The 9239-nt window shown below is 39.5% G+C and overlaps 1 protein-coding gene across 2 annotated transcripts in view; it reads left to right on the top strand.

Annotated features, from left to right (window-relative positions):
• The window catches only part of WWP1 (WW domain containing E3 ubiquitin protein ligase 1), a 65808-nt gene continuing 56569 nt past the window's right edge, over positions 1 to 9239 (top strand). For both annotated transcript variants that reach the window (XM_064442463.1, XM_064442462.1), the window contains exon 1: positions 1 to 27. The gene's annotated coding sequence lies outside the window, so the exon portion shown is untranslated. The remainder of the gene's footprint in view (positions 28 to 9239) is intronic.

Here is a 9239-nt window from a genome sequence, read left to right as displayed (position 1 = left end):
GCGGCAGCTGTAAGGCTGCGAGCCACGGTAAGGAAACAAAACAGGCTGTGCCGCAGCCGTTTCGCTCTGCGGTCTGGCCCGGCAGAGCCCGGCCGGCCTGAAGAGGAAAAGGGCTGCCGTTTTCCTCGCTCTTCCCCGCCGCCGTTCGGCCGTGGGGGAGCGGGGGCGGCGGGGGCAGGGGGGTGGCCTCTGGAGGGGTCCGAGCTGCCCCTGTCACTGAGGGGCGGGGAGGAGGGGAATGGGCGTGGGGGCTAAAATGGCGAAGGGAGCTCTAGTAAGGTCTCGGGCTCTCCTTTCCGACACTTCAACTGCTCGCACTCCCCGGCCCTACTGAAGGGGGTGGCGGCTGTTGCTTCTCCCCCTTCGGCGACCGGAGGATCGCTGTCTTTCCCCGCCGTCTCCTGCCCTGGCTCACGTCCGGGCAGGGCTAAGGGCCTCTTGGCCCACACCTGGCGAGGGGCGGGAGGGTCGGTGCTTCGGGGAGCTTGCGGAGGTGCGGGGCGGGGGGGAAGGAGAGGGGGAGTGTCGCCGGTGTCCGGTGTCGGGCGAATAACCTTGTTTATTCCTGTCTACGGCCTTTCGGGTGAGGGTGACTGAGGGCTGAGTCCTGACCTGTGTCAGCGCCGAGTGGATTGCGAGAGGCGTTAGTGACCGGGAGTCAGTGAGGCAGTTCCACGGCCGGCCTTCGCTTGCCTCGCTGCGGGGTGAAAGCCGAGGAGGAGGAGGAGGATATTGTTACGTTTCAGTTCACCTTCTTCCTGCGGTGAAACTGGGGAGGGAGGGGGCGAGGAGCCGGTTTCCCCTCGACAATGAGCTGCTGTCACCCCTCACAATACATGCAGTGTGCTTCTTCTCAAGGGGAGGGGGCACGGCAGGGTGGGGGGTCTCTGCGGCTACTGCTCGAGTTGTACGGGTCTGCCAGTCTCTCTGGGTCCTCTTAATGTCTGCTTTGCTGAGCAGACTCTGTGAATTCAAGACCTTAAAAGACCTCTTTATGTCACTTGTCTTTGTTTATGTTGTGGCAAAATGTTACAACTCAGTGGAAGTGTTTATTTACTCGTTTTTATTTGTAGATGTCTTATTTTTGGAACAATACCAATTCTCATCCCAGTTTAACTAGGATGATCTAGCTCTGCTTCCAGATCTATAAATGTTTAAACTGTACATCAAAGAGAGAAAAGGACTTAACACTATCTAATCATTTTAATGGGAGCTCTTCAATGTTTGGATGAAACTGTAGAAAGAGCTTTTCATATTTCAGTCATATTTTCACATGGTACCTGAAAATCATCAGGTTATTTTGCATTAAAGAAACCCCAGGTTATGCAAGTTTAATAATACTGGCCTAGTAGGTGATGCTGTCACTGATTGCAGGTGGCTGGGTTATATATGGTTATACACGTGAAAGATAATATGGCCTTCCCAGTAATAAGAGTCTCCCCTTAAAATTAATATTCTGGTTTAATCCCTCCATGATATAGAAACAAACTGATTATTGGTGGGCTCTGATAATGCTTCACTAACTTGGGCTGTTGGGGTTCGGTTTTATTTTTATTTTTTGTAAAGTCTTGTGTGCTAACTTATCTGAATCTGTGTTGGGCACGGTATAAACTGAACTATTACTTCTCATTGATTTTAATACTAAGAAAGATGAAAGAAATTTTGCCTGGAAGAAAATCTGAAGGATTTTTCATAATTTTGAGAAAAGTTTTGCAGTTGTAAAAGCACAGTTTATCTGGGCTCTTGACAAAGATGCTTTCAAATGGGGCAACTAGAAATAGTTTCAGTTCTTGTTGCCTGTGAAACTGTGGGTTTAGAATCCTTTTGTCACCTCTCTGGTGTGATTTTGAGCTGTATTTTAAAGATTTGATCCTATAAATGTGTCTAGCTTGAGTAACTTACTACTATTGGTAGTCTTTATCCAATGATACTGTAGAATAATTCCCTTAAATACATAATTACACTTGAAAACAGGAAGGCAATTTTACATACCTCGGACTGACTTAATCTCTTGGTGTGGGACACCCTGTTACCAAAAGGATATGGATTGTTTTTGTTGGAAAAATAATAGAAGTTTATTGCTGAACATCAGTGAACAAAGCATTGTAAATCAGCATGTGTGATTTTGTTGAAGGGTTAGCAATAAAATTTAAATAATCACCTGCCTACAAGTGATTCTTAAATTGTGGGAATACTGACAGAGTTCAGAGCCAGTCCCTTTTCCTGAGTCTGTGGAACCCTTGGAAGAAGGAGGAATGTCTGCTAGTTCTATTGCTTTTCATTTTCCTTCTGATGTTTCCATATGAAATTGGAAATTTTGATAAGTTGCAGTTTCTACCCACTTTCCTGTTTTTTCTCTTAAAATAATATGTGCGGGGAAAGAGATTTCTCCTGGTCTTTGGATGCAAAGACAAGGTAGAGATAAGGATCTATGACAGGAAGTTGGTATTGCATGCAGTGTCTTCATGCTTCAGTATTCCTATGCCATTAAAACACTAGATTTGAAAACTAAGGTACCATAGTAAAAAAATCATGACCTAAGCAGTATTTATTAATTGGAAATGGCTGCTATTTATGCACTTGGAGCAGACATTCATTGCTAGCTTAAAAAAAAACCACAACACCCCCCCACCCCCCAAAAAAAACCCCAAAACACCCCTCATGTTCGTCTTGGAATTTAGTTGGGTGAAATGCAGATAATGAAGTGGGAGGGCTTGGTGAGAGAATGGATGGAGTGATAGACAAAACCAAAAAAGAAAAAAAGTGCTTCCTGCAAACTGTGCTCAAGTGATTCTTGGAAGTTATTTTTAACTTGGTTAAAAAGACTCTCTTCATAAAGACTGAAGAGAAGGATTGAAGCTGCTGATAAAAATGTCATATCTTTTAAGCTAGGTTAGTACTGCACTTACCGGCTTCTGCACAGTGTGACATTCACCTCAATTAAAAAAGTATGGCTTTCTAGCTCTGCATCAATTGCATATGACTCAAAGTCAGTAGAAAAGCTGCTCCAGCGTGCCTTCCTGTATGAAAGTGTGTAAATTAGGGCAGGGTTCCCCAGTCTGTCATTTTTGCTGTCCTTATGAAACTTGTAAACCAGAACTGCCAAACTCTTCCTTTGAATTCTGAGTTAAGCCATGTCTAGTGACATCCTTCTATATTGTTTTGGTCTATGTACAAATGCAGACAATAGGCTTTGGATACATCCAGGTCCTTCCTTAAAAGTTTATTCTTGGTTGCGTCAGCAGGCTGCTTACTTTCTGTGTAGTTGTTAGTTGAGGTTTGGGATAATCTGCGAGCATTCTCCCATAGTGACATAAAATAGCCGTAGGTAAGGACCATCAGAAGTATCAGAGATCTCGCTTCTGTTTTCTTGAAGGAAAAGGATATGGCTAGAGAGAAATCTCTTCTTCCTCATCAGCAGGAGTTGGAGTGTCCAGAAGAGGCATCCCAAAGGTTTTCAGAACAGATATGACTGTCGCATGGTTTTTGCTAAAGTTTGCTACAGCACCTTTTAAGAGAGGGTTTTTGTTTTTAATTGCTTTCTGTAAGTGAAAAGTTCTGATTACTGCTTCTTGGGATATGTTTATGCAGTACCTAATAGTTTAACCAGAAGCATACTTAGGTTTAGCTCTCTTTTGCAAGTGTAGTGTTGCTTTACAGAGGAACACTAGAGGTTCCAGGGAACCTGTCAGCTGCTGTAATGGTTATAGTATGTCAGAATTATTTACCTGGGAGAGTGGGAGAATGCTAGTGTTTTGGTTTGTGTTCTTTTTTTGTTGTTTGCATAGGGTTTTTTGTTGTTGCTTTTTTTTATTAATTTCTTAGCGTGTCAGAGAAACCTTTATGCTAGTGTTATGTGTAGACCTTAGTAACTACTACATGTGGCATGTAGTATGAAGCAATTAATCATTGCAGGTTTGCAGGACTGTATACTGCTGTCATTCAGTAACAGCAGATATATGGCAAACAAATGATCTTTTTTTTTATTATTATTCCCACTCCCCTTAGTCAGTGTTGAGGGCTGTGTAAGTTTGTAATCTAGAGTTTGATAATTCAATATTGTCAAAAAAGCACTTTCAAAATCCCATTTAAAGAGAATTTGGATTTAACTTATAAATTCTACTGACTTTGAAGAATAAACTGAAGTTTACTTAGCTGGTTGTGTTACTTTAATGCCTTTTGACTAAAAGTCTTTAATAAAAATTAGACTGAAGTATGTGTCTTAACAAAGTGGATTACGTTCTTGGGCTTTTGAAACTTTTTTTATGAATCACCTTTTTTCTTAATGCTGAAATATGTTAGAGATGCTTATATTCTGCTTTAAGTGACTAGGGTCTGAGCATACCTAAATGTAACCAGGTCAAAACCTGAAGACTGAACGTGTTTACTGTTAAGGATGTTAATTTGGGGTGATGTAACTAGTACAGCCAATAGCCTTTTCTTTTGTAGTGAAATTCAGCCTCTAATGTCCAATGCAAGGAATCTTTCATTGGCTCAAATCACTCAGAATAACTCTTTCAAATATAAACGTCTGTTACTGAAAACACAGTAGGACATACTCTTGATTTGTCTTACGTATAAATGGCACTGAGAATACAAATATGTATTTGTAACTGACCTTCTCAAGTAGTTCTAACAGTACAGAATTACTCCATCTACTTTTATCTGTTAGGTTTTTAGAGTTACCTTGCTGAAAATCGTGGTAGAGATGGAAGAAAACAATTTTAAAAATGACTAGAAGAGCATGCCACATTTTAAAAACAAACAGCGCAATGATTGTTTCACACATTGGAGTATCTTCACCTTGCAGCCTGAAGTGGGCAGAAGAGAGCTCTTGTCTGTACTCACAGAAGCACAGACAAAAGTATAGAGAGGATACTCTGGGCATATTTCTAGTTAATGCTATAAGTTTTTAAATGGAGCAGGAGATTAGAGTCCTTTAAAAAAGAAACAAATGAAACCTTTCATCTGTTCCTCATATAGGTGGGTGAAAAATATGAGAGAACTTTGGGTTGTATGTGCATTTCAAGGTAGCCAGTGATTTGTCAGTACAAACCAAATCAAAGGAGTTGTAGTTTTAGAATAGGGAAAAGTAAACAGGAAAGATAAAGTTCATAATCTGTAAAATTGCACAATATACTTGGGAATCAGAACTGAAAAAAACCACATGTCCAGTTTTGAAACAGCTCTCTGCTAGTTCTGCTAGTAAGGTTTTGTTTTGTTTGTAGGCATAAACTAAAACTGCTGAACAGATCATGGTACTTTAGTCTTAAAAACTGACCTTGTTTTTTCTAACTGGTATATTGGAATTAGCTTTCTTGCATTTTCTAGCACACTCATGTCTAGTACAGACCTTAAAGTATCTGTGTGTAAACATAACAGTCAAAAAGCAAAATAAAAGAGGAAAGTGAAATAGAAGAGCAACAGAATTGCCAAACTCCACTTTTTTTCTTTCCCTCAGGTTAGAAGAGTGGAAGCTGCTTTTTCTTAAATTTTAGTTCCCTCTATTCCTCATTCTTGGCACTTTTTATTTTCCACTTCTAGCTGCCTTTTTACAGTGTTATCTTTTTAAAAAATTATCACTGTCATACTGTAGTAGCTGGAAAGATTTTGGGTTTAAAAGAAAAAGGAAAAAGTATATTTTGACTTCTGGATGCAAGTTACAAGGACAGGAAAGAAATTCAATTAGTATTGAAAATCTGGTGGAAGACTGATATTTGTATGTAATTCCAAAATAAAATAAATCCAATCCCTGGCTGAATGTCTTGTGAGAGGTTGCTGACAAAGCTATGTTGTCATGGGATGGTGAGTAAAACTGCATTGTTAAGGGAATAACTATGGGGAAGAAAATGTAGATCGTAACATGACAAAAAGACTGCTACTAGTGAAGTGGCAGAATCTGTAGGTGGTGAAATTATTGAGTAATGGAAGTGGAACCTTCAGAGGGACATAACAGGAGCTAGTTTAGTATTTGGTGATAGGTGCATTTTTGTGTTAACATAGGAGACCTAATGCGTATTGGAAGGAGTAATTAGGACTATTCATCAAAATGAGGTGTAAATTAAGTATTTAGGTAATAAGGGCCGAACATAATTATGATTTGCTTCATGAAAATGTCCCATTAGGAGTGGAATAAGAAGTAAATGTTGGAGTGTGTTAAAAATATGATATATACTAGCTTGTCTCCTCTTTTTATGTTAATTACATAAGTGTATTTGAAAACTGCTAAATGTTGTCTTGTATAGCAAATGGTCCTGGTACTGTTGGAGACCTCCTAGCTTTAGCTCTTTTACAGACAGACTGTTGTGTTTCTTTGTATTCCATTTTTGATCAGGAAAAAATAACTCATTCAGGAGAAAACTATCGAGTAGTACTGCTGCTGTGCAAATAAAAGCAAAAATACTGTTTATTTTTATCATAAAAAGAAGTGAGGGAAGACAGGCCTACAGCAGAGGCTAACAGAACCTTGAATGAAATATGAGTAAATTTCAACCCATGCTTTTAACCCACTGTCATACAGCTAAACAAGCAGATGTTAGAGCACACTTTGAAAAGTTGAGTAGGGTAGTCTAACAAGAAGTAATTCTTACAAGATTCAGTTGGGATTGGCTGATGTATGATTAAAAATAAGGAATAGGTTGTTATACAGACAAGGAGAAAATCTGTTGCTAAGAAATAGGAGTTTTAATAAAAAAGATTATACAGATTGCACTTCAGTGCATAAACTAGCTGCATTTTTAAATACTTCCTATGAGCAAGTTAGTCTGGACTGCCCACTACAGCCTTTCTTGGATTTTTTTTTTAACAGCTTGCTTTCAGAGTTGGTTGATGCTCTTGTCTATTTTGAGTAAGTCTATTACGCTGGTTGCTTCAGTTTCAAATCTTTAAAAGCCATAAGAAATTAAAATTAGATTAAATAAATCTGTGTTAGCAGAGACATACACTTTGGGCTTCTTTTCCTGCATAATGGAAAACTTTGTGTTTCAGTCCCTCCCCATTAACAGAGGGGAAGTAAGAACATTTTTCCAGATGTTTATTGACATCCCCTGGCTTAAAAGCTGATGGTTTCAAAGGTTGATGTAGAAGATGCAGCAATAGAATAAAGAATAAAACAGACAGCATCATCATCTGACTCTTTATATCCACAGTTCATTCCTATCTTGAATGAATGCTTTGCGCATTTTTTCATCTTAGCACTTTCCACCCTGTCTCCAAAGGTATATAGTAGAACTGGAGGAGGTACAAAGAAGGATAGCAAGGATGACTGATTTATGTGGAAGACGACTTACAGAATGGCTAAGGATTCTTAATACTCTTCAGGCTGGAAGACCTGTGTGTTGCTGATGTCATGCAAGTGTATGTTATGTAGGTAAAGGGTGCTGGAGATGCTTTTCCTTTGCCTGTCTTTCCTCTGTCTCTAATATCTACCCTCAAAAGTTCCTCAAATCAGTATGAATAAGGGAATAATTATGAACATTAACTTCATTCAGTGGGGAGCTAGATGACCTTTTCTGTGCAGTTTTTGTAGTCACTTGGTTTCAAGGCAGTGTTTTTCTCAAGAATTAGCTGTTAATGATTTTAAGTTACATAATTAGTCTTGTTACCAGAAAGGATATTGACCCTCATAAGAGTATCCGCATTTCTTAGGAACTCCATCTGTTCACCTAAAAATGAAAATAATATTTCAAACATGCTTTTACTACAAAATTTAAGTAATTTTCTTATAGCCCACTGATTCCTTTGCAGCGTTGAGTTAAACTTAATATGCAATGTATGGATGTCCAGTATTGACCCTTGAGAAGTCAAGCTTTGGGCTTTGTGGTGAGACTTATGTGTTACTCATTTTCATGTTCTCAACTTGTCATTTTTGTGTAGGTAAATTTTGGAATCAGATTAACTGAGGTTGGAATGGTATTGGAAAATAATTAGAAGAAGCAGGCACCTCTGCTGAAGGGCTGAAGACTGAAGGGCTATTTTTAAAAAATAAGTGACAATGCTTGGGTGAATGCTCTCAGGAGGTAATAGGTAAGATTAATGCAGTCTGTGATGGGAATTAGGACAGACATGTTTTAGTGTTTTAACACTGGTGAGATTGACAACTGGAAAAAGGCTTGCATAGCACATTTGAAAAAGCAAATATTCAGAGAAAAGAGTGAGAACATGCAGTGAATTCTACTTATACCTCTTTGAGCTATTTTTTGAGATAGAGTTACTGAGGAGAGGTGGATCACATCAAATCTCTTACTGCTGAAAAATGTGCAAAGATCCCTTCTGCCACTTTAGCCCGAAACACTGAGTAGGTTTCTCTTCCCCTCTTCTTTGAATTGTCATCTTCTGCTGACTTATCAGAACAATGGGGAGACTGGGAGACTATTTTGTGGGGCAGTGTTAATATATTTCCCATTATCGGTATTCCTTAATCACGGTTTCTTTATTTCCCCACAAAAACAAGGGGGAGGGTGTAACAGAAACAGCAGCACTCTTGGGTAGCATTTTAATGTTGTTCTACGTTCATTTGGAATTTGTTGGTTTGTTAATTTTGCTGTGACTGCAGTGGAGATGTGCTTACGTTAGCCATGGCTGTTGTGGCTAATAAGGTGATGGTGACAGGCACGAATTCTTGTGAGTGGATTTTATAAGGTATCTGGGCACCCTTGGTAAGTGCACAGGCTGCCTGCCTGTTCTGAAGCCCATACTTCTCCATTTTGCATGTTGTTATAATACGTTGCCTGTAGAATTAAACGTAATATGGAAGTGCCTACATGTAACTATGGTCAGGTTTTCTGTTTGCATTGTAGGTCTACTAAAATCTGCCCATATTTGAGAGAGATACCTTAGTATATTACTGTACCTTGCTCTTGATGTAAGTCTGATAACTGTTTATACCAACCTTTAGGATTATCCATAGCAGAAGGCAACCTAGAGAGGCTGAAGACTAGTGTGTAGTTAGCATAGTATGTATTCTGGCAGATATGAAGGCTATTCAGCTGAATGTTAAAGTGAAGGAGAAAATACTCTTCCCTGATTTCTTGACATATGTGCTGGACTGTTAGGCTTTAACTACTATTGTTCTGTTCAGGCAACCTGGAAGTAATTTACTCCGTTTGTTTCACTCTGCGTATGGTCCTGCGAAGCACTGTGATATTTTTCATTATGTGATTTTTTTGGAAGGGCCTAAAGGATCACTGTGATTGATTCACAAGTGAGGTGTACCTGAGAGCAGTGGAACTAGGCTTCAT

The sequence above is a fragment of the Phalacrocorax carbo genome, chromosome 2, assembly GCF_963921805.1.
Source record: "Phalacrocorax carbo chromosome 2, bPhaCar2.1, whole genome shotgun sequence".
Lineage (NCBI taxonomy): Eukaryota > Metazoa > Chordata > Aves > Suliformes > Phalacrocoracidae > Phalacrocorax > Phalacrocorax carbo.
This window is presented reverse-complemented; position numbering and strand designations above follow the sequence as displayed.